This window comes from Crocodylus porosus, unplaced genomic scaffold (assembly GCF_001723895.1).
Source record: "Crocodylus porosus isolate Cpor-Errol unplaced genomic scaffold, CroPor_comp1, whole genome shotgun sequence".
Taxonomy (NCBI): Eukaryota; Metazoa; Chordata; order Crocodylia; family Crocodylidae; genus Crocodylus; species Crocodylus porosus.
Genome location: NW_017728906.1, coordinates 181,494,114 through 181,519,705, shown reverse-complemented (window position 1 = coordinate 181,519,705; position 25,592 = coordinate 181,494,114). Strand labels below are relative to the sequence as shown.

Below are 25,592 nucleotides of genomic sequence, written 5' to 3'. Positions count from 1 at the left end.
CAGGAACTCATTAACAAATTGGAACTCAACTGTCCACAATGGGGATGTCAAAGTCAACCCCTGTACCAGGCCAGGTCTGGGCCATAGGACAAGAGGCCACGCGAGAAGCTATGTATAACCACAGCAGAGACGGTGCAAACAGCTGGCCACGTGGTGACAGGCCAAGTAGGCCATATAGTTGATGCCCCTGCTACACAGCAATTCCAGCCAGTAGCTGAGATACCCAGTGCTTCTGTCCCCCCATCTTCTGTCATCTAAGACTGAATCTACAATGCAAAGTGTGGCATACCCTTACCTGGGATTTGGTCAGATGCACCTTTGAGACACACTCCTACAGTTCTCATACCCTCAGGGGTGCTGTGCAGCCCCAAACCCCTGTGTGTCATCTGCTGCTGAGTACAGACTGAGATGCTCCTAAGGTTACTTTCCTGTCTTATGGTGCCTCAGCTTTACTAGACTTACCTATGTTTTTGCATCTCTTAGCAGAGAGAATTATGCCAACTACAAGAATTACACTCTTGCTCAGTCATGGGCTTAGAAATTTTAGATTCCTGCCCCGCACCGCCCCCCGGGAGAGGAGGCCTGCCTATATGTGCACTGAAATTGCACTTATCCTTCAAATCAAGTTATAAAAGATAACAAAAAGATGTATTATAACAACAAGAGCAATCATAAAGAATCATAACAATGTTGAGCTAGATAGAGATAAAAAAAATAAACAAAGGAAAATATCACAGAGATAATTTGATCTTATCCTTACATCTAAGCCCTAAACTCTATAAATGTAGCTTCTTTTCTGCTTACCAGGTTCCAAAGAGCTGCTGCCTCTGACCTTTGTGCCAGGGCACCATGCAACTTTTTCTGATAGCATATTACACCCAGACTGCTGCCTGAGGGCCTAAAGTCATTCCCTACACCCAAGAAAACTGGAGGCAAATGCTTTCTTCCATGGCAAGGCTTATCTAGCCATTTACATATATTATCAATTTGATTCTTGGGGGAGCTCATACTATGCATAAAACTTCCTGCTCCTCACTGGCATATCTCTTTGAGACTCAAAGAATATTTACATCCATTTATGCATAATGATAGCTAATGCAACATCCTAAGGAATCTCTCTCTCCCTTAATTTTCCAACTGTGAGTAATGCCCATCCCTGAATAGCAAGAATAACCAGGTGTCATTCTTGCCACAGGCCTCCTTTTAAAACATAAATTTGTCAGTGTCTGGAAGGGCCTGGCACATGCCTGGCCATTAATTATACCCATGTTGGATGCCAATTCTCAGAGAATACTTCTCTCAGTCATTTAGACTTTGACCTGCTCTGAAGTACAAAATCCATTGTTTAAGAAGCAACACCTAAGAATGATTATCATTTTAGGCATTTCTGGTCCTCCTATATCATATAAGGAATGTATTTATATTAAATCATAGAATCACAGAAAATTAGGACTGAAAGGGACCTCAGGAAGTCATTTAACATAACCACCTGCTCAAAGCAAGGCCAGCGCCAACTAGATCATCTCAATATAGCCATTGAAAGAAAAATGTGTTTCAGATTAAACTGCAGAATTTATTTTCTTCTCAGTTTTCTTTTATTTTCTTTATTATCCAGTTCTTGTAATTAGAGATCAATCTTTCCAAGTAGTTTGATTGATTTTGCCATGGTTGATCTTCTGTGAAAAAAGATAAAAATGATCTGTAAAGCTTTTACTTGGCATTTCACTGCATTTTTCTTATTAAGTGTTTATATTGGCAGATTGTAAATGAATGCTCTTGCTTGAACAATGGATTCCAGAATGAATCCATACTCCTGCTGAGTATGGTTTATAGGACTTTTTTTTAAATGTAAAATGCTAATTGCAAAATAATTAAAATAAAATAGAGAGATGCTCACGTAACGTGTTAAATAATGTCACACTAAAAAGCCATGGGGAAAATAGTGTCTGTTGGTGTAAATGTACAGACCTCTGATGACAGTGGAATTTTACCTGTTTATACCAGTACACTGCTTGTCCTATCATAAATTCAGTAAGAAAATTATTTCCTGTGAAAGAAGTACTAAATATTGGAATAGAAAATGTGGAAAGAGAGTTTATACACTAACACATCTGGTGGAAAGATACATATCTACATTGCTCAGTACCTTGGGGCAATATCCTAGAACATAAGTATTCTCCTGGAACCAGATTCTCCTGTCTTAGGGCTTCTTTATTTCCCTTATTTGCAGAAAACTGTCCTAAGGATGGCTGAGCTGGGCACAGAAGTATCCTAGAGGAGCTTTGTGTGATATGATGTTCCATATTGCAATCCCTCAGTTCCTGTGACCAGTGTAGAGAAATGAAATGTATGGCTAAAAATTCCATAAAAATAAAAAAAAATTGTAGGGTGGTCAGGTCCTTGCTTTTATGTATGTGCACATGTATTCATTTGAGCAATGCAGTGTGCACATAGATGCAGAGCTGTATCAGGTACTGATGACAGACAGCTATGAATTTGTTCTTATAATTACACTGGGATTATTTGCAGCAGATCCTATGCAATGTGAGTACAGGTTTTGCAGAATCTGGCTCTATAGTTACTCCCATATTATCCTTCTTGCTATTCATTGTGATTGGAACATAGGGATAAGTGGGCAATCAAGTCCATTGTTCTACATTAACAGGTAATCCTTTAACCAAGAAATCCTCCAGATTAGCACTTCATATTCTCACAGCTACCAGGTACAATACCCAAAATACCAAGATAAGCATATAACAAGCCATAGGGAAAAGCAGGTAAGATAAGGGTGCTCTCAGAGCCCTGGCACTGTAACAACAGGGAAGTAGTTGGTTGTTAATATGTATTCAGAAAACCTGCAGAAAAAGATCATTTTCCACACAAGGCAAAAGAGTGCATGCCAGTCTGTTTTAAGGGAAGACTTCCTTCCCTGACTCCAAATTTGGTGATCAGTCTAACTCTGAGCAAGACCCTCAAAATACAGGCACATCATAGTCAAAAGCTGCTATCCATAGCTGTGACCGACATCACAGTACTTCAGAGAGGGTGAACAAAAGAGTAGCTTGCGTGAGGCGCAAGGAGTAGGTGGGGAATTCCCTCTTGGCCCCAACTTGTGATGCAAAAAAATTTGGATTGCTAGATATCTTTTACATTCAAGAGTTACCTCAACCTGAGCCCCACACATGAATTTCTCACCTGACAGCTGTTGAGCCGGAGCTCCGTTCTATTGGCACATCCCTTAGAATCAAAAATGGTATGTGCTGTACATTTTTTTGAGAAAGACACAAAATATGGATTTATACATTTTTGATTCTATAGTAACATTTTATTACACAAATGGGAGGCTTCCCATTGTGTTTGTAACTAAATCCATTAAATATCCTAATGAATGCAAATTAGTTTCTATTAATTATGTAAGTGACATATAAATACAAACAACAGCAACTCTTAAACAGTTGTAGGATACATGTTTTAGAAAATAGTTTATACATAGTTTCCCTTGCTTACAATCCTTAACATGGTATGTAGTAACCACTATATCATTTTGTTGTTTTCATATTGCAATAGTATAGAGGAGTGCCCTGATTCTAATTCTGTAAATTATCACTTTTATTTTCCCCCCAAAGTGCTATAAATATACAGAGGCACTTTTTGTTTTTTGTTTTGTCTAATAAAAGGGAATGTGTACATATAAAGGAAGGGAAGTCAAAGACATTAAAGGCATGAGAGCAACTTTGAAAGACAGAATAATGTTTCATGGACACTGCATAATCAGATGGCTTTAATTGGGAAATAAGCAGTAAGCAAGGCATTGATCAAAAACCTGTTTTACGCATCAGGGGAGAACAAAGTGTACAAAACACCCTCCTTTGTACATCTTTGGGCTCCTTGCAGGGCTAACTAAAAGATGGGTTGACAGAGGTATCTATTTAGCAGTTAGAGGCTATTATCCCTGTTGTAACTACTCTTATATTGGCATTATCTCATAAATATATATAATCAAATTCAGAGATTAGTATGATAATTAAACAGTAACGTTTTTCCTATAAGACAGAGCTGTATTTATTTTTACGTTTAACTCACCCACACTGACAATGTTATAGTTTAAGATAATGTTTTTTAAATGCCTTCAGGATAACATTCCTTTACTGCTGAGCAAAATTTCAGGACCCCTGTCAAAGTCTTTTTTTTTAAATGCAATTTAATTCATTTTCTGTAACACTATGTCTGGTTTTTTCATAGCTGAAGTAGGAGATGAAAAGTTTGCTGGATGAACTTTCTTAACCAGTGTAGAGAGTAGTATTGACCCTAACTGTCCTGGAGCCAAAGTACCTCATCATGCATCTATCCTTCCAGAATAGAAGAGATGCTATGCATTGTGTGACACTGATCCACTCCCTTGCTCCCAATCCAGCCATGATGTCAGCGGTGTGCCTGAGCAGAGGAATACCTGAGGACAAGGGCAGGTTTTATTACCAAACATACACTGGTTAATTTGTCACAGTGACAATGCAGCCTATCAGTGAATTGTCTTTTCAGACTGTCTATGCATTTGACATTTGTAGCAGGTTTGTGTTCCAGGGGTAGCCATGATGCCCCCTGGTAGCCATGCAATCCCCGCCCATCTCCAGCTCTAAGGCACCCTACCTTTCTCACTTGCCTACCAACCTTTGATGTAATTGTGTTATTGGCAAGAAGACTGCCTAAAGGTCCTAGAGTGACCTTCAGTTTTTATAGTTGCCAACAGGTTACTCCTAGACCCTGGTCTCAGCTTTGCTTCTCTTGGGCAGAGTGGGTTCTCCTGACCGCTTGTGCCTCCCTAGGGCACTTATAACCTTAATGGCTGTTACACGGCTCTTTCCTTCCCTTTACACCATTCCCATGCCTTGCAAATGTTATTGTGCAAATGTTCCCATGTCAGGGTCTTGGCCTTCCTGGCCTCCACCCCCTTTGCTTTTGCTGGCCCCTCTAGCTCAAGTCCACTGTACCAGACCAAGCTTCTAGGTACCAACTCCTGTCTTTCCCCCTTGGATCCTGAGCCCCTTCACTCTGGAATCAGTTTCTCATGTCCCCTGGCCCTGTCGTAGCTCTCCTGTGAATCCTGAGCCTCCTTTGGCTCCCTCTGTCTGGGCCCCTGACCCTATATCTGTCCTGTCCCAGGCACTGAGTCTCCTTTGACTCTCTCTCTGCTTTTGGGCCAAAGCTCACTTTGTATCCTTGCACCCTAGCAAGCTCAGGATATCAGTATGCTCTCAGGTACTACTAGGACCTCCATACCACCCCTGCTAGTCCCAAACTTGAACCTCTAGTTTCAACCTCTAACAAAGGAATGAGCATACTGGATGTAATAAACTAAACCCATGCTGAATTCCAAACATCTGGAATGGGCTCCCAAGGGAGGTGGTGGTCTCCCCTACCCTGGTGGTCTTCAAGAGGAGATTGGATGGGCATCTGGCTGGGGTCATCTGAACCCAGAACTCTTTCTTGCTTCAGCAAGGGCTCTGTCTTGATGATCTATAGAGGTCCCTTCTGACCCTAACATCTATGAATCTATGAATCTCCAGTAGCTTAGCATGAGAGAAGCCACACCTCTCCTTGCCTTGGATTATATCCCCCTGCTAGCAAGCCCTCAGTGTCTTAAGTGCCTTCATTTCACCCTTAGTGGGTTGCAGGGATTGACAGGGGCCCTTTTCTGCAGTTCATGGCCAGGAGCTTCTTCCTTTGCCGTTTGCTGGGCCAGCCTCCAGTCATAGTCTGCTCATGGTCCACCTTTTAGCAACAGCTTTCTCCCCTCTTTCTAGCTGTGGCCTTGATTTATGTATCTTCCAGGCCCCTTTCTGGTCAGGTGATTCCACAGAGTTGGCTGAAGATTCCCTCTAATTAGACTCACTAACTAGTCTCCATGGCAGTGCACCTATAGCAGTGGCTTGTGTCCCCTACAGGGCTTCAGACTGCAATCCTACTGGGTGTGTCTACATATGCATTTGATGCAGGAACAGTTTACTCATGAATAAACTGCTCACAAGTACATGCTCCTGGGCAGGTGTCTACATGTGCAGAGAAGTGGGAGAAGATTTGCTGCTAATGGCAGCAAACTGTTCCCACTTTCTGAGGCCCTGCAATGGATCCCTACCACAACCTAGGGGAGTTCTAGGCTCCCCCTGGGTGCTAGCCCAGGGGCTGGCAGGGAACACCAGGTCAGGAGACAGGTGTCTCCTGGTCAGGGCTGGGACATTGCACCCTGCCTTCAGGGGCTGCCTGCTACTTGGGCAAGGACATGGGCAAGTGGTGCCACCTGAGTCAGGGGGAGCATGTACCCCTCCAAAGGCCAGTCAATGACCAGGAGGGTCTCCCCACAGCCAAGCACGCTGACCAGAGGAGTCCCCTGTGGCTGATCTCACAAACTGGGGGGGTGGGTCTCCCACGGATGATCACACTGACTGGGAAGCAAAAGTGGTGTTCCCCGAAGTGCCAACAGTGCTTCACCTGGCATCCCCCCTCAGCACTCACAGGGCAGGCACTTTCACCTTACCCCCTGCCCATCACCTAAATGGGGAATGCTGCCTGTCAGGGGGTGCACTAGCACTCTCAGGGGGTGCACGTGCACCCCTGTGCACTCCCTATGCATCGCCACTGGGCAGGGACAACGTCCCTCTGCCCCAGCAACAGGGAGCTCCTGGCTCTAGCTCCCTGATCGGGGCCAGGGGACTTGGAAAGAGCTGCAGGGGAAGGGAAGGTCTGTGTCTGACCCGTGACTGCCACAGTTCCCAGACCCTGCTCCACAACTGCAGGCAGGGGCTGGAGAACCTGATCCCTGCTCAGCTCCACTATCGTGGAGCTGAGTGGAGAATAGGGTCCCCAGCCTGTTCCCCACTCAGATCTGTGAGCATGAAGTTGGGCAGAGAACAGGATCCCCAGCCCCTGCCAGCAGGGGGTTCCCAGTGCCAGCTCCATGACTGCGGGACTGGTTTTGGGAGATGGCGAAGCACGGGCTGAGAGATAACAAACCTAGGAAACCTTTCTCTGCTGATTCAAGTTGAGGACCTGACCTTCACTTTCCCATATTTCAAGTTCTAATCACCTGTCTATTGGCTACTCAGGGTTCTCTGTACAATTCCTCTTCTGGAGTTATTCTACTTTACATGAATAATTAAATATTCAGCAGAACAAGGTCTTGAACCTGTGGTGCCTACATGTCTCTACTGAATGCCAAGCTTCTGATCTAGAGTCAACTTTTCTTTCCAACCCAATGAATATTAATAAAAATAAAACATGCCGCAACGAGAGATTTGAGCAGGAGTTAGGCAAAGTGAGGACTCAAATATAGGTCTCTTATATCCCAGGCAAACACCCAACTTATTAGTTACTCTTTTTTCCTTGGTTCCATTCCTGATCTCAGAATCATTCCTACAGAAGTTCCATCCAGACTGATATATTTCCATAAAAAATTACTTGGTTTCAATTAATTATATTTTTCTGCTGAAAGCTGTTTCATTGAAAAATTTAGACCATCTCTTGTGACAAGGCCTTGAGCAATTTGCAATAGGAAGGATAAATCATTTGTCAGTGAAATCCATAGCATCTTTCCTTGAATATTTCTCACAGAATGAACAGACCTTACATTTAAATAGCCCTCTTATTACTTCTGATGACAATCCCCAGAGTACACCTTTCCTACTATGAAGAAGAGAATTTCAAGAGTGTTTTTTTCCCTAAACTTAGGGGGGGGGTTTTCACTTAAATATTTAAATTTTAATGAATAGCAAGCTTCTTAACACTATGCACTTCATAACATCCAAAACTTGGCTTGCAGGAATAGCTTGGAAGAAGTAGAATGCCACGGGTTTTGAAAAGGACTGAGGCTTCAGAGAAAGGAAAGAGGCAAAGTATAAAATATTCATAAGCAACCTCCCAGATAATTTGGACTATGTATTGTTAAAAAAATTTGAAAAGAAAGTGGGGGGAGTTGTATAAGTAAAACTGTACAAAAGTCGGGGAGGAAGACCCAATAGATGTGGGAAGATAGAGTTTTGGGATTGGAATGTGCTCAAGAAACACTGAAAAATAGAACGCAGTGGGAGTTTGGGGGGAGGTTACTAGAAATGAAGAGAGGCCTAGGGAGGTGAGGGGTTCTAGAAATTTCCCAAGGAAGAGGAGAGAGAGGCCCTAACACTGTATAGTATGTGGGTACCTGGGAAAAGAGGAAACCCTAGTACAGCTTCATAGAAGAGAACAAGTGCCCCATGGTTAAGGAAAACAATCCCATGCCTAAAAATGAGCTAACAACCACTATCAAGTACCAGCTGTATGGAAATCACACAGTCCGAGAGATGGTGTCTGGTGCCTGGAGTGCTGGTGCAAGAAATGAGGAAGACCACAGACAAGAAAACCCTTAATAGGGATCTGTAAGAAGGAAGGGGTGTGTATAACAGGGGGCCTATCATGTCCTTTCCTTTAAGAGGGAAACAATAGTTTAGAGAGCCACAGTTGTGGAAAGTGTGCCTATCAGAAACTCGGAAAGAGCAGGGCCCTGGGGCAGGGTGTGGGGGATACAAAAACCACAAGCACTGATTGCAGAGCTAACAGCTCTGCCAAAATGCAGCTAGGGGAGAACCCTGCAAGTAAGCAAAGCATTGCTGCAACAGCTAGACAGTCACAGAAAGCTACCATGGAGTTAAGCCTGCAAGCCCAATTAAGGGAGCTCTGTAGCCCACCCAGGGAAGTCACCTGCTTAGAAAGGGGTGGTGCTGGGGAGACATATAAACCCAGGGCTTCAGCTATGGCAAGCAGACTGTCCCTGGAGCCTGCCAGGGAAGTAGCTCTGGACTGGGGGGCTGTAGCTGGAGCAATTGGTTGAGATCCAGTCAATGTGCACTGCAGGTGGCTGAAGGCTTACAAGAAGCCATGTCCAAGGATGAGAAGAGTTTGATTTTGCTGCCAGTGTGTTTAAGGTTTTCAGTAGAGCTAGAGGGCTCAGTACCTGAATTGGGTAGAGATAGAGAGTGTGGATCTGCAAAACACAGGAGAAGGAGCCCTGCAGCAAGCTGGCTGTAGCTGACCTAGTACCTGGGGCCAGAGAGGAATGCTTGCTGAATAGGAAGTAGCAAGAACCCAGGGGTGGGGCTGCTTTGGTGTTTGGTTGCTTATGCTAAGGGATGGAAGGTTTTCCTTCTTCTAAACCAGTAATGTGGTATCTCTTTTGTTGATGTTTGGTTTACCCAGAAGGAGAGGTTTATGTTAGGCTGTTACTGATCATTTGCATTCTAGTTATGCCAGCAATTTGGGTGGAATAACAAAGGGGTGGTTGGAGGTCCCAAGTGCCAGGGAGGCACTTAAAGGCTGAAATCTGCTAGGACAGGGTAGAAGCTCCAGGGTGCCCAGGGGGTGGATAGTTTTGAAGTCATACAGGGGTGGGGCAAAGCACAAACAGGAAGTGGCTGGGAGGGCCAGAGTCTAGATAGGGCCAGGGGCCCAGCACTCAAGAGGGATGGAGACATAGGGCCAGAGGTCCGTTGCTCAAAGTAGGGTGAATACTAGGGCCAGGGGCTCACAGCCCAAGAGGAGTGAGGCCAGGGCCTAAGAAGGGTGGAGACAGAAGCAGGGTGCCCGATGCCCATCAGAGCAGGCTAAGTCAGATCCAGCACACTGAGCCTAGGCCAAAAGGGGTGGAGACTGTGAAAGATGAGCCCCCTAACAATAATAAGAGACCTGAGATGGCATGGCATTAGATTGGGGCTTAGTGTCCACCAAGGTAATTGATTCATAACTCGTGCAAGGCATGGGTGTGGCTTTAGGGGAGGTTCAGAAGCTGTGACTAGCCCATAAGGCAACAAGTGTCCTGAGGTGAGAGGCAGGCACATATGAGCCAGGAAGGCTCAGGTGATGCTAGAGCTATTTAGGATCAGTGGGGTCTGACAGGGACCTGCAAGTGTGAAGGCTGAGTAAGTCTCACAGTAGGACTGTAGGACAGCCTCCCTTTTTTCTAAACAATATTTCCATTAGGGTGTGACAGGTGAGAATGAAGAGGGATATACACATAGAGCAAGAGTAGGGCAGGATTCACAAGCCACCAGAGGACATTGCAGCTGCCTCTGGAACCTGTACCTGTGAAAGACCCCTATATTACATTTTGTCTAACATCTCTCCCAAGTATGCATATGGTCCAATAAACGCAGCCCAGGGTATTATGCACAGAGAAATTCAGAATTATGCATAGAAAAATTCAAAATTATGCTAAATTAATTACAGTATTATTATTATTACTATTATTATTATTATGTTACTAATTAAGTTAAATATAACACTATATGAACCTTCTTTAGAATTATATACAGGTACTTGTGTGGGATGTGGTTGTGAGGTAGGTGTCAGGTATGTGTATATGGTGGTTTGCGAAGGTGTTTGGGAGTGAGGTTTGTGGGGAGTTTGTGAAAGGTTTTGGGGGGATGTGGGTGTAGGATTGTGGATGGATGTAGGTATGGGAGTGTGTGGGTTTGTGGGGGAGTGTGAGCTCCCCTGCCACATTCCCCCTGCCACATCTCCCTGCCATGCACAGCCTCTGCTGCCACACCCCACTCCCACCCCCCCAAAAAAAACCCCAAAACTGGCAGGCCCTCTGGGTGCTCCTGGCTGCAGCAAGCAAAGATCCCAGCAGTGCATGGCTCTGGCAAATCCTATGGGCTGCATGTGGTGGCACAGTGAGTCTGGTTTGGCCTGCTGGTGGGCACCTTCAGGCCAGACTGGGCTGGCTGTCTGCAAGCATATGGGGCTTGCGGCACTGCAGGCTGGAACCATTTGCAGCCCCAGGCACTCAGCCCCAGCCTCACACTGCTGGGGGCTCTGCCTGTCCTATGGTCCCGCCACCAACTACTACTGCTGGTGACAGGGGTGGTGAATCATGGTGTGTGGGGCATGTGGCAGGGGCCACCCCTTCCCACTCATCAGTTACTCTCCAGGGAATTATGTGATATTATGCAATTATGCACAGGCCTACATTTTATGTGCAAAATTACGCGGGCACATAATTGCATAATTCCCCGGGGTATACATAAAAGAGATTACCAAAGACACCTTGCTTCAGAGCTGTATTATCTTTTATGAGTAGACCCCCTAGTGTCTGTAAAGAGCTTTTCCTAGAACATAGCTGAGGCAGAGTGGCAGGGAAATGTGGAAAAACTTGTACTGAAATAAAGAGTTTCACTGGTAAGGGATGCCAAGAGCACTAAATAGATTTTAGAAAATGCCTGTCTTTCTCTATCATTTCTTGAAATTGAGCAATTTGTAAGTCATACGATGATATGTATGTTTGATCAACTCAGAAGCCAAAATGGCCGTAATCACAGGTAACCTTGAAGGAATTTAGAGTGCATTGTAAGGTATACAGTTTAACAATCTGCTGGAAATCTTGTCAAAAGGGACTGCGCAGAAAAGGAATAGAAAATCTTATAACAAACAAAGGAAAGTGTATAAGCTTTCTTCCCTGCTAAAATTACTGTTCTGTTGAATCTGAGTTGTCTTTAAAAGCCAGGAAGAGATTTATTTGTTCACCATTTTTTCTGTTGTGAGACCTTTGAACATTTACACAGCACATCAGTAAATTTCAGCATTGTGGTCAATACATAAGATATTCCAACTTTAAAATTTTACCAACCCCTCCAGCACAAGACTCTTTGCCCAAAGGTCAAACTGTGCTTAAGAAAACCTCCAAACTCATGGGATTTGCAGCTGTTTTTCCCTCTAAACCAGATGCTAGCCTCCAAGTTTGGGGGTTCCAGCATCAGGCAGCACAAGATGTTTATTTTTTGCCATGCTAGAACATGCTGATCAATAGTGTAATAGGATTTTTTGATTCCACAAGGAACCAGTCACCAGGTTGCTTACATATATGACAAGACTCAAACCACAACTGTAGATATAACGGTATTTCATTTGCTACCTTAATCTCAGCATTCTGGAAAAGAATACCATTGAGTCTTAGCCCAGGACCATACTATGGTTTTATTAACAATGTTCATTTGGGGGGGAGTTTTTTTTGTTTGTTTGTTTGTTTTTAAAGGAGATTTTTTTTTTCATTTTTTCTTGTTGAATCTTCTCCTATAGTTAGCTCCAGTATTGCTGATGCTGGTAATGTGTGGGAATCCTGGTATTCGCTGCTTAAAAATCACAAATTCTATGATTAACCCCCCCCCAATTCCATGCCCCTCACTCCCCAACCACAGCCCCCTAAACGTGCTGGTGCCCCTTCGTCTCCACCCACAGCAACCCACTCCCTCAGCCCTGCCAAAGGGGGCCCCCAGCTGCCAGGGCTATGGGGCTAGAAACTTGGGTCCACAGCCCCCTGCCTCCCACAGCAGTGCCTGAGCCCGAGTTGCCACCTACAGGAGGCAGTGGTTCCTGCAGCAGAGTGGAGCATGGAGCCTGGATCCCCCTCCCCAACAGTTGGTATAGCAGGAGTGAAACCCATGGTGGGAGCGCATGCGGGCTGCCCTGCTGCCCTCCCTCCACAGCCTCCGTAGCCCAGAGGGAGGGACCCAGAGCAGCAGGGCAGAGCGGGGCCGGGCAGGGAAGCTCTTTGCCAATACTGGCATCTTTGCACCACCATGGCAAGGTGCCCCCTGCCTGCCTAGCAGCAATGAAGGCCACAACTCCATACCACCACCTCTGCTGCCGCTGGGTCTTCAGGGGGTACCTTGCCATGGTGGTGCAGGGCTTGCAGCAGTGAAACTGAGCTTTCCTGTCCCACTCTGCTCTGTGATGTTGGGTCCCACCCACTGGGGTGTGGAGACCCAGGGGGGAGGGCAGCACAGTGGGGAGCCTGAGCCATCAGTGGCCAGCCTGCCCCTGCACCCCCATGTTCTCTCCTGGAAGTACAAGCAATGTCAGGAAGCGAGTCCGCCCCATCCCCCAATGAGTCACCTGTGGCTCTGTCCTGCTTCCCACCCAGGCCTTGTGGCAGCGCATTCCAGCCCTGGCCCCATGCACCGCCCCACCTGGGCAGTAGCCCCAGCTGCAACCCTAGCCCCAGCCTTGCCTAACTCCCTCCCCCTCCCTCACTATGGAGGCCTCAATCCCCACCTCCCCCCACCAAACTTGCCTGTGGGAAGCTGCTCTCCAGGTTGCCTGGTGGCCATATGCATGCACGTGGTGCCCCCTGCTGATTGCCATTCTCCTGTTCCCCCAGCTCCTTGCAGGCTGGAATGCTGCCAGCCTGCAAGGGGAAACCAATTGAATGAGCTTTAGTTAAAGCACCCCTGCCACCGTTTTGAAGCACAGGGTGCTGAATACATGTTACACTGTGGGTGCTTTAATTAGAGCAGCTCTTGCAGGTGCTGTAATTAAAGTGTCTCCTCCACACCCACCCACCCCCACAGCACATGTAAATGCTCTGTGAATTCTGCAAAGGACTTCCTGTTTACCAAGGTGAATTTCACCTAATAATAATGAACTCTTACAAAAGAAAATAATTTCTCTTCCAGCTTAACAGGAAGATTCAAAACTATCAGGACCAGGTCATTAGCTTTTAGTTTTGAAACTGTGCCCACTCTTTTGCTCTGACACTGAGGCGCTCCAGGAAATGCTAAACTGAGTGAATCTTGATAGACTCCTTTTCTCAGCAAAAGGTCCCACTTACATAGGACATTTTGCAGATCAGATCCTAGGTGAAGCTGAAATCTAATGCGAGTAGTCAGAGATTATTAAACTGCCATTATTCTGTGGGGGAGTTCTTAGTAGAACTCAACCTGGTCACAATCATATATAACCTGTCTAAAGCATTTCGGAAACATCCATCAGCACTTAATTTAAGGAACCACCGTCATGCATCACTAAATATGGCCTTCAAGATTTTACCAGGAGGAATTTCTGCATGCAATGACTCTTGCTATGAGTGCACCTCCACCCAGAATGTTCTTGGCACTTTTTGTAACCAGATAAAATAAGCATAACACTTCCCCTCAACACCCTGCACAGCTGCTCCTTCCCTTTCTTTTTGATGCTGTAGATTCAACAGCTGCATTTGCTGGTAACATATATATTAGTGAGGCAGGCAAAGTAAAATAATAAAGGGACTGGAGAGAGACTGGTGTTTCTGGCAATGAAAAGAAATGTCTAAAGTGAGGAGGCAACCGGGGTTGAATTGTCAGCACAATCATGGAGCCTTATTGCTAGCCCACTGTGGGATTTGAAATTTCTTTTCATTTATCTCCCCAGTGCTTTTCCTTTTTTTTTCATGTAGTTTTTCATTGTCATGGAGTATGGGTGTTTGAATAACTTTCTGTGTGGTAAAAGAGCACAGTCTTTTTTGCAGGTCAGATGCTCCGTGATTACTGCCTCTGTTCATCCTATTGCCTCATAATAAAGTCAAATTGTGGTTACTTAGGTATCAACAGAAGAAGAATAAGTTGTTGCAATTTATCTTCCACTTACTATGGAGTAAGAACATGCATACAGGAAGTTGCGTAGACTCTGACCCACAAGAACATCCCTTTCACCCCATGTTAAATAGTTCATATTTTCAGATTGTTTTCTTGTGCTTCCTCCTCTCTCTTTTTCTACCTATCAGTTGTCTGTTGCCTTATACTTAACCTGTAAGGTCCTTGGGGCAGGATTTATCTTTCTGTTCTGTGTTTGTATGATGCCCCCCATTCTGGAGTCTTGGTCTGTGACTGTAACTTCTACAATACTTTTAGTGCCACTACTATTACTATTGAAAATAGTATTGGTATTTCCCTGATAACTTCCCAAAATCTATTATCTATATATACTTCCTATAATCTCTTCCTATAATCTTCCTGCAGTCCAGGTAAAGACTGGAAAGACAGATATGTCTTGCAGTGTTCTCTTTATGATTACCAGTTGCCAGCTCAAGCAAATTTCAAAGTCATGTTTCTCTTTGAGAATGTCCTGCTGCCAGCTGTATGCTGCCTCCTCATTTAAAACCTGGATGATATTTGCTCTGATAATCACAACTCCTATGGGATGACAATTAGTCTAACAAGGAGCCATGACATTTGGTAAGTCAAAGCCAAAACATTAAACTACAGATTTTAGAAACTAAGAACTTAAGGAAAAATCCAAATTTGCTGTAACTCAATCACATTCAGTGCATTTATCCCAGAGATGAATTTGGTGTATTGTTCTTTCCACGATGTAACATTCAGTAAATAGTCTGCTTCATTTTAGCCTTAATCTCTCTGTGCCTCATTTTCCTGAACTGTAAAATATAAATAGTATTTAGCAAGGCTACCTCAGAGAGCTTTTGCCAGGTTCACTTACTGAATGACTATGAAGTGCTTTGAGGAAAAAGAAAATGTAGTGAGAAATTCAGTGCTGTTGTTTTCACCTAATCTACTTCTGTGTGCTCTGAACATAATTTGAAGTCACCTTTGATTTCCCTTCTTGTAGCTAAGAGACAGAACTAGGCCTGTTGTTGATAGCAAGGTACTGCCTTACCTCCTGAAATACCCTGCAGCCTTTTTTGCCTTCCCAACAGCTAGTGGGTTAGGCAAACCTCTGTGCTGAACAACTTTTCTGGGAAACAGTCCAAACTTTATTTTAAAAATGTAGACAAGCAGTTTGGCTCAAAAATGTGTCTGCCCTATTCCAAGGCTGTCCCAAGCTGTGTTCGCTGTTTGATAGGAGGAGGTAGCATCAAAAGGTGGGGGGAGGGAAATCCCTCACCATCTCATGGGACAACCAGCAAAGCTCAGAAGCATGGTAAATACCGGTAGTAAAACATGTACGTATCTATGCCTAGATCATCCCTGGCCAGTGCCTATCCAACTTCTTCGTGAATATCTCCAATGATAGAGTTGATAACTTCCCTGGACAGTCTGTTCCACTGTCTCAGTGTTCCAACTGTGAAGAAGGTTTTCCTGATAACCAATCTAAACCTACTTCGCTGCAACTTCAAGCTATTTGTCCATGACCTGCTCTCTGCAGCAAGAGAAAAAAGGTTTTTTTCCCTCATCTGCATGGCAGCCCTTCAACTATTTGCAGAATACTATCATGTCCCCTTTAAGCACCTTTTTTGGCAAGCTGAACATGCGTTTCTTTCCTTCAGCCTCTCCTGCTAGAACATACCTTCTAAGCCATTTATAATTTTTGTTGCCAACCTAACTTTTCCATGTCCTTTTAAAAATGAGGAGCTCAAAAATGCACACAGTACTCTAGATGAAGTCTAACCACTGCTGAGTAGAGACGCACTATCACCTCCTGCATCTTGCACCTAATGTTTCTATTGATGCATCCCGAAACTTCATTCACCTTTTGTATGGCTGCATCACACTGAAGACCCATATTGAACCTATCATCTTCCAAGACTCACAAATCCTTCTCCATAGTTCTTTCATCCAGCCATGTGTCACCCAGTTTGTATTTGTATTTTTTACTATTCTTCCTAAGGTATAGCACCTTGCATTTGTCAGCATTGAAAATCATCCTGTTAGTTCCAGCCCAGCTTTTCAATCTAGTGAATCTTCTGAATTGTGCTCCAATCTTGCAAGGTCTTCACAAAATTTCCCATTTTCATGTCATTTTCAAACATGCTTAAAAAGCTTTCTATGCCAGCACCTTAATCATTAATAAACATGTTGAACAGCACCAGGCCGAGGACAGATCCGTATGGAACTCCACTCAAAGGCTCCTGCCGTTCTGACATGAATCCATTTGTAATTATTCTTTGCTTGCAGCTATAGAGCCAGTTGTCTAGCCACCTTGCAGGAGTTTCACGCAGCCCACATTTCTCCAATTTGTTTGTGAGAAGGTCATGCAGGACCTCGTCAAAAGCCTTGCTAAAGCCCAGATTCGGTATATCCACAGCATTCCCTTCATCCACCCAAGGAGTTACTTTGTCAAATAAGAAGATCAAGTTTCTTTGGCATGATTTTGTTTAGTATATCCACACTGGCTGGTTGTGATCTGCCTTCATTAGGATATGCTCCAGTAACTTCCCAGTATTAAGGTGAGGCTAACCAGCCTGTAGTCCCCTGGGTTCGTGCCCCATCTCCCACAACGCCATGCCCATCATTGTGAAGGGCTCCAAGATTACGTCTGCCAGTTCCTTCAGTACCCTGGGATGAGGTTCATTCAGACCCATCAAAAGCTCTCTGACTATCTCTTTTGTTACCTCATCCAAATAATCCTTATTAGGCTGAAGCTTCATTTTTTGTGACCACTGAGGCAATGGTAGCTGTTAAGTAGCTCTGCCCTATTTCCAACTTCTGTTAAAAGTTCAGATAGGCAGGGCTACATTTTTTTTAATAATCATATATCATATTCATTGTCATTTATTAAAGCCAAACCATAGATGAGAGCGTAAAACCTACTGAATTCCCTTGAAATGACAGTTTATTGAATCAGTATACTCACTTTACAAAATAAAAAATTATATGAAGGTTATAGCCAGTTAGCCACAAGCTTCAAACCAACACACAGATATATTTCTTATGAGGTTCTTTGAACAGACTACGTACCATATAATATAGCTTTATGTTCCATCTACTAATACTTAGACTTTATTTAGGAGTGACATGTATGCATCATGTTACTTTATAACAATGTTAACTAATACATTTCTGCAGGAAAGAGATATACATTTTAGTGACAGCCTTGATTGATTTTAAACTCTTCCAGAGTTAATAGCTTCTGCTTGGATTTCATATCCACAAAATAGTAACTAAGTTTTTAAAAAGAAATCAGCAATGAAGACAAAACAGTCTATGACAGGATAATTCTTTACTTATTACTGACCTATCTGTATTCCTCTAAATGCATGGCAAAGTAGTGCTAGTCTGAGATATAATAGATGCATCTGATTGCTTTAAAAAAGTCCTTTGTGGTAACTTTTGAAAGGATAGTGCTGATTTTTCTCAGCCGCATTTTAAATTTTAATTGCTTATTCACTTGATGTGTGTACAGGGACTGCATTTTATCTGTCCTGGTGCTTCAGCATTGGTTCCAACTGTAATCCCATTACATCTGTTATAGTGCCAATGTTTGCAGATATTTTTTCCCACATAGAAGGGTTTAATGTATTTATACATTTCATTAGAATCATGCATGCAAATTTATAAAATGCTGCTGCTAGTATAGTTTCCTCTCTAGATTTGTAGCTGCTGGTAATAGGGAAAACATGATTTGGATCTAGCTTGATAATTGTTATATTAAAAAGTTACATGTTTCTTTTTATTAATGTTTAATAGTTCCTCTTCATCCCCCCCATGACACACTGAAGAGACCAGCAGTCTACTCAGAAATTGCTTCCTTAGGCCTCCATGAAAATGAATGAATATAACATTGAAAATCTACAACTGCCCCCTGCTGGGTGGAATCATTCTTCATGTGAATCATATTGATCATAACCATTTTGAAGTCCTAGAGATTGTAAATCTCAGTTTTCTTGCAGGATAGAATTTTAAGGCTTCTGGGTAACAAATACATTTATATTGTGATGGAAAGAAGGTCTTTTATGTCAAGTTATAAAACATTTGGGATGGATTTTCCACCCTTGCTCCATTTTTTTTTCTTGCATCCTCTACTTCGACAAGGGACAAAGGCTGTTGGAGTTTTGCTCCGAACATAATTTGTGCATTACTAGCTTACACTTTCAAATGAAAACATGCCATAAGGTGTAATGGAAGCATCTGGTTACTGGTACCAGTTGAACTGTATCATCACTAGGAGATCCAATCTAAATAACGCCCTCTTTCCTTGTAGCTACCATAATGCTTATTGTGACACTGATCACTTTCTTGTGGTTACTAAGATCAAACTTAAACCAAAAAAAAATCTTATGCTCCAAGTATCAGTGTATGCCATGTGTCACATCACCAATACATCTGATCATCAGAAAAACTTGCAGTTTATGGAGTCTCTGGAAGAAGCTGTTTCAGAGCTGCCTTTGTGTGGGATTGTAGAAGAGAAATGGGGAAGCCTCAAAAAAATTATCTACGGCATTGCTGACTGTATCTGGCAGGCAGATCAGAAGAAACTCTAATTGGTTTAAGGTGCACTCACATGAATTGATTCTTTTTAGCAAGGCCAAACAAACTGAGGTGTTAAATCACAAAAAGAATGCCCTGGATGGAGCTTTGAGGGAACTGAGAAAAGCAAGGAGTGCTGTCCAACAAATCTCAAGATGCTGCACCAATGATTATTGGTTGCAACTGTGCAAAGAAATTCAGTCTGGGTTTGACACTGGAAACATTAGTGGCACATATGACTAAATCAAGAAGACAGTAGGTCCAACTGCAAAGAAGTTAGTTCCGTTAAAGACAGCATTAGAAGTCACAACAGACCTAAAGCAACAAATAGAAAGATGGGTAGAACATTATCTTGAACTCTATTCAAAGGAAAGTGATGGCACTGGCACAGCCTGTAATTTCATTGAGAGTTTGTCTGTCCTTGAAGAGCTTGTGATGTTCCAATTGTTGAGGGACCTAAGTAAGGCCATAGACAATGTGGCCATTGACAAGGCCCCTGGGAAAGACTGCATTCCTGTGAAAATGATTAAGCATGGAAAACCTGTGCTCCTTCTCCACCTGTATGAGTTTCTTATTCACTGCTAGACAATAGGGACAGTGCCACAAGATATGTGAGATGCCAATATAGTCACTCTGTACAAAAGTGAAGGTGACCATAGCAGCTGTAACAACTATCATGGCATTGCACTACTAAGCATTGTTGGAAAGATCATTGCTCAGGAGGTACTCAAAAGATTCTTGCTGACTGTGTTTACCCTGAGTTCCAGTGCGGCTTCAGAGCTAGGAAATGTACCATAAATATGATCTGCTCACTCTGACACATCATAAAGAATGTAGGAAACAAAGGAGACCCCTCTATATCACTTTCATTGACCTGACTAAGGCCTTAGACCTTTGTCAGCAGGAAAGGCCTCTGCAAATTTTGGAAAATATTGTCTGTCTACCAAAACTCCTCAGCATAATCTGCTCTTTCTGTGATAGAATGTGGAGAACTGTGAGCTATGATGGAACAATGTCTGTCTGTCAAAGTGGAGTCAAGCAGTGTTGTGCCCTTTCCCACATCCTATTCAGGGCTTCCTTTTCTCTTCTACTGACATATGCTTTTGGGGCCACCACCAAAGAAATTTATCTACATACATTCTCAGATGGAAACTTATTTAACCTCAGATGCCTAAAAGCAAAGTCTAAAGTGTGGATTCATGAACTGCTGTTTGCTGATGATGCTACAGCAATAGTTCACACAGAGAGCAACCTTCAGAGCCTCATCAGTTGTTTCACTCATGCCTGCCAAGAGTTAGGTATTACAGTCAGCATCAAGAAAACCAATGTTGTGAGATAGAATGTTGCAAGACTTAATATTAGACTTTAGGTAGTGGCACTGAATTCATAAATGCTTGTACAAGAACAGTCGATTCTCTGAAGAGAGCATTTATGAGTACAAAATATGCACTTTCAAGTATAAGGCAAAAAAACCAAAACAACAGAAATACTTTGTGTAAGCTAAGACACAACTCTGTAAGACACAGTGACAACACACAACTAAGCCTAACAACATAGTAAGCTAAAAAGCCTACACAAAGCCTTGCATAGATCTTATATAATCCTGAGGGCAGAAGTGTCTCTTTTCAGGTAGGTAATCAAAAGGTCTTTCTGGGAGATCCACAGGTCTTTTTTGGTGGTGAGGGTGGCCTCCCAGGCCTCATCTTTGCCTGGGTTTTTATAAGGATCTGCACCCACTTCTTCTCCTTGGATCCTTAATATATCCCATGTCTCTCATAACCAGGGATCCTGGTTTTCTCTGATTAAAATTTGCAAATTATCTGATTAAAAGCCCCAAATCCATGATAAAATGTAAAGGCCTCCCACAGCCCCCTCAGCCCTGCTGGTGCCCTGCACTCCCCCTCACAGCCTCAACAGCCCTCCTGATGCCCCTCACAACAGGCCCCCAGACCCACCACCATGTACAGGTCATATACATGCCACCCATAGGGGGGTTGAAAGGGGATCTTGCATGCAGGGGCCGCCACTGCACCGCTACTTATGCCCCATGACTGACTGCATGGCTCCATGGCAGTGCAGGGTGGTGGCAGCTGCATGCTGGCTGGGGGCACTTTGCGGGCAAGTGCTGCCACCGCAGAGCATGCCCTCTGCTGAGGGAGTAGAGGTGCTGACGGCCCCAGGTGGCACACCACAGTTGGGAGCAGGGACAGGGGGTGAGGGCATGGGTGCCCCTCTGTGGGGGGCTTTGTGGGCAAGTGATGTGGGGTGCAGTGTGGTGGTGCCCGCTATGTGCAGGCTGCATGCATGCCACCCAGCTACCTGAGGAGGGAGAAAGGGAGGCTAGCATGCAGCCAGGTGCAAAACTCTGTGGCTGGCTCTGCAGTGGCAGCAAGGGATAGGTTTGGGGGGTCTCGCAAGCAGCAGCCACTGCTGCTTACCTGGAGGGCCGTGCCAGCGGTGATGGCCGCTGCCTACAAAACCTTCCTGCACCACCATGAAGCCATGCCCAGAGCTGTGCAGCTGGCTGCAGGGCAGCAGCAGCAGCAGTGTGGTGGTGGCTGGGCGGCACGCAGCCATCCCCACCGCTATCCCACACCACGCAGTGGACAGGGCCACCACCACACTGCTGCTGCCACCGCAGTGGCTGGATGCACTGCTCTGAGCATGGCTCTGCAGCAGCAGGGGGTTTTGTATGCAGCAGCCATCACCACTGGCACACAACAGCCACTGCTGCTTACCTGTGGGGCTGCCTGTGACAGCTGTGACAGCTGCTGTGTACAAAACCTTCCACTGCCACCGTGGAGCCATGCTTGGAGCTGCGTTTTCTCCGATAAAAGCAGGGAATCCATGCTTTTTCTGCCCTCTAGTAATTTCCTGACAGAACAAAGTTCCCAACACTTGAACATGCCAACATTCTGAGAATCCATTGTCTTTGAAGCATAGACTTCGATGGTTTAAACATCTGCAAAAAATGGATGATGACCCAAAGAGCTCTAGTCCTTAACTCTGGTTCAAAATTGCTTGCAAGAGAGATCTGAAGACAATGAACATTGAGCCAAATAACTGGGAGAAGATGGATGAGAAACAGAACACTTGAAACACTCTATTAAACATGGGGTGAAGGTTTTTGAGGAAACAAGAAACCTTAGGAAGGTCTGAGTTCTTTGCTAGTCTGCTTTCTTTCACACACAATGTTTAGTCAAACCTTCCCTAAGCTTCTGCAAGGAAAGAAGGACTGTTCATAAACTTTTGCATTATTGTAGTTATTGTACAGCTGGAGCAGACAGTGCAGGGAAGGCCATAGCCTGCCCACTCTGGGAGCAGGGTTTGTGAGGGAGGTGCAAAGAATCCTGGGATGCTGGGGGACTGTGAGTTAACTTGAGTCAGAGGGGGATCCAGGATAGAAGTGTGATAGATAAGTTTAACCAAAATGAGTTATGCCTGTTACTACATTAATGCAGGTTTATCTTGAACTGGTTTGGGCTCTTTTGGAACTGGATTATGTGCATTGAACTTCTGTTCTCTTACAGGTTTAAACCAGTTTTTGATCACTTATACCAGTTTATGTATAACTTCTATCCCTAGCCCATATGAGCCTGAAGAGCTCATAAACAGTCAGTCTGTATAGTTTCACTACAAAATCTGGAAGAAATTTGGGCAATTCTGCAGGAGTAGTGCATTCTTATCAGTCCACCAAGCAGAAAGGCAAGATTAAAAGACCTTTTGCTTCAAAGATCTGCTAGTTCCTCACCTTCATAGGAATGAGATCATATCTGAAATGTCTTGTCCTGCACCCTGTGTCTCCCCAGTGTCAAACTACTGTTTCCCAGTCTAAGAGATAGGTATTTAAATTAAGTTGGTATATATGTTAAGTAAAACAGCACCAAACTTTCCCTATGGCTCAAGAAGGGTGTTTGTTCCTGAAAGCTTGCAAAGAACAATTTTTCCAACTATTTAGCTGGTCTAATAAAAGATATCACATTTACCCAAAGAACCTGGTCTGCCTATATCCTTATACTAGAACCAGCAACCCTAAGGTATTTAAGTTGGCATTTGCAGGAATATAACGCATAAGCCTTAGAAAAGTAGTCTTCTGAGATTGAAGTTTATAATGTATCTTTTTTCTACAGCTCTGAAATCTCTAAACAAAATAGCAAGCAATTATTCCTGGAAAACATGATTTATGAGACAAGGCTGCAAGAGCTAGAATTATTTAGTCTGGTGAAGAGAAGATTCAGGGGCATTTGCTAAGTGTTTGAATACCTGAACAGTGGTTATATGGAGGACAGAGACTGACTTTTCTTTGTTGTCACGGGGGAACTAGACTAGGAGCAATGGCCTCAATTTTCAGCATTGGAAATTTAGTTGGAGGTTAGGAAGAATTGCCTCACTGTGAGAGTGATTAAGCATTGGAACAGGCTACCAAAAGAGGAGGTGGACTCTCCATTATTATAATTTTTAAGAGCACATTAGACAGACACTTGACTGGAATGGTTTAGTTAGGGACAATCCTGCCTTGAGCCATCTTATAGATATAAGGTGAATCGTGAAACTTGGGAATTGCTTTTATAGATGACTAGCATAAGGTTCACGAACCATTTAAATCTCTAATAATCCCAAAGTGGTGCACAGCCGGCATACTGACCCTCTGTACTAGGATGAATTTCACCCTAAATGAACAAAGGTCAGTTTAATTAAGTGTTAATAAATGCTCTTTACACCTGCTTAAGATACTGACAATACATGCAATTATTAATTTATTGGATTTCTAAGAGAAAGCTAATAAAGGCCTCAAAGATGCAGAGGAAGGTGAACAGTGTGTTGTAAAATATTTAGGAAACAGTAGAGCAAACCACAGAGAAATACAGAAGGGCTAAGGGTTAGGAAGGAATACATTAACTGGTTAGGAAATAAATAAGTTAATTGAGCCCAAGTATAGATAATTTAAAAGGGGGTAAATCTGCCTTCCTCATTGCTTTCTCCCCCACATACAGACACAGATAAATGGATCTCCTAGCACTGGAATATAATTTTCATCATTTTTAGATAGTGGTTGTTATAAAGGTTTCACTGAAAGTCACAATGGGGCTTTCAATACAGTTATTAAAGTATATTCAGAACAATGTGGTGTCAAGGTAAACTTTATCATTCAAAAGAGAAAGTGCATATAAAAGTCATTCAGTGACTAAAAATCTATGAGTTTAATCTAACACTTTTGTTCAATAATTTTGCTCCGACACCATCTTAGTTTAAGGCAACTTTTTCACCTTTCATTTACAATGTAATCCAAAATGTAGGCCGGTTAGCTACAAATAAAGTAATTTTGTCTTTTCTATTGCAGAATTCATTAAATAAAATGCAAGTAGAATGTACCACCAAATTAATATATATTTTGCAGATTTTACAAACCTGTTAACTATTATGCAGCATTCAGTTTTGAATATATGAGCATTTTTTCAAAGGCTTTCTCAGTTATTTAAATGGGGCTTTTAATTTCTCTCTTTCACGATGTTTCCAAATATTTCAGTGAAGTGCTCTGCAAACTCCATCATCAAAACAATATCAAAATGTGCCATGCTACATAAATAAAAGTAATGACTGACTTAAATGTCAACTTTAAATTAATGATATCTGGCTCATATGTCTAAATTTTCAACTTCTGCAGTTCACATAGACTGAAAAGATTTGGAGAAATGTTAAATTTTAAATTTTAATTTTAGGAAATTTGGTCGTCACACCAGACGACAAAGCCAACCTATTTAATGATTTCTTTGCCTCCATTTTCCTCAGCAGGGACCAGGACAGTCACCCCCACCCCCGGACCTCCCTTGGATCCCAGGAGAGGCGCACCCAGGCCAACGGTTACTGGGGAATTAGTTAGGGAACTTCTGGAAGGACTGGATGTATTCAAATCAGCTGGTCCAGATAATCTCCACCCTAGAGTACTGAGAGAATTGGCTGGGGTCATTGCAGGACCCCTGGCACAGCTTTACGAGCACCATGGTGCTCTGGTGTGGTGCCAGAGGACTGGAAGAGGGCCAGTGGTTCCCACCTTCAAAAAGGTGAGGAAGGAGGACCCGGAAAACTATAGGCCAGTTAGTCTTACCTCGATCCTGGGTGAGCTTTTTGAGAAAATTATTCTGGCACATATCCATGAGGGGCCAGCAGGGGAGATTATGCTTAGGGGCAACCAACAGGGGTTCATTAGAGCCAGGTCCTGTCAGACCAACCTGGTGGCCTTCTATGACCAGGTCACCAAATCCTTAGATGCAGGGGTAGCAGTGGACATAGTCTTCCTGGACTTTCGGTAGGCCTTTGACACGGTCTCTCACCCCGTTCTCATTAAGAAACTGCAGGGCTGTGGTGTCAACACTCACACAGTCACATGGGTTGCCAACTGGCTGGAGAGCCGCACCCAGAGAGTGGTGGTGGATGGGTCATTTTTGACTTGGAGGGATGTGGGCAGTGGGGTTCCCCAGGGCTCAGTCCTCGGGCCCGCACTGTTCAACATCTTCATCAGTGACTTAGATAAGGGGGTAAAAAGCACCCTGTTCAAATTTGCTGATGACACTAAGATGTGGGGGGATGTGGGCATGCTAGAAGGAAGGAATC

At 43.7% G+C, this 25,592-nt stretch overlaps 1 protein-coding gene across 3 annotated transcripts in view; it reads left to right on the top strand.

Moving 5' to 3' along the window:
- The window catches only part of CNTN5 (contactin 5), a 983,906-nt gene that overhangs the window by 427,688 nt on the left and 530,626 nt on the right, over positions 1 to 25,592 (top strand). The window lies entirely within an intron of this gene.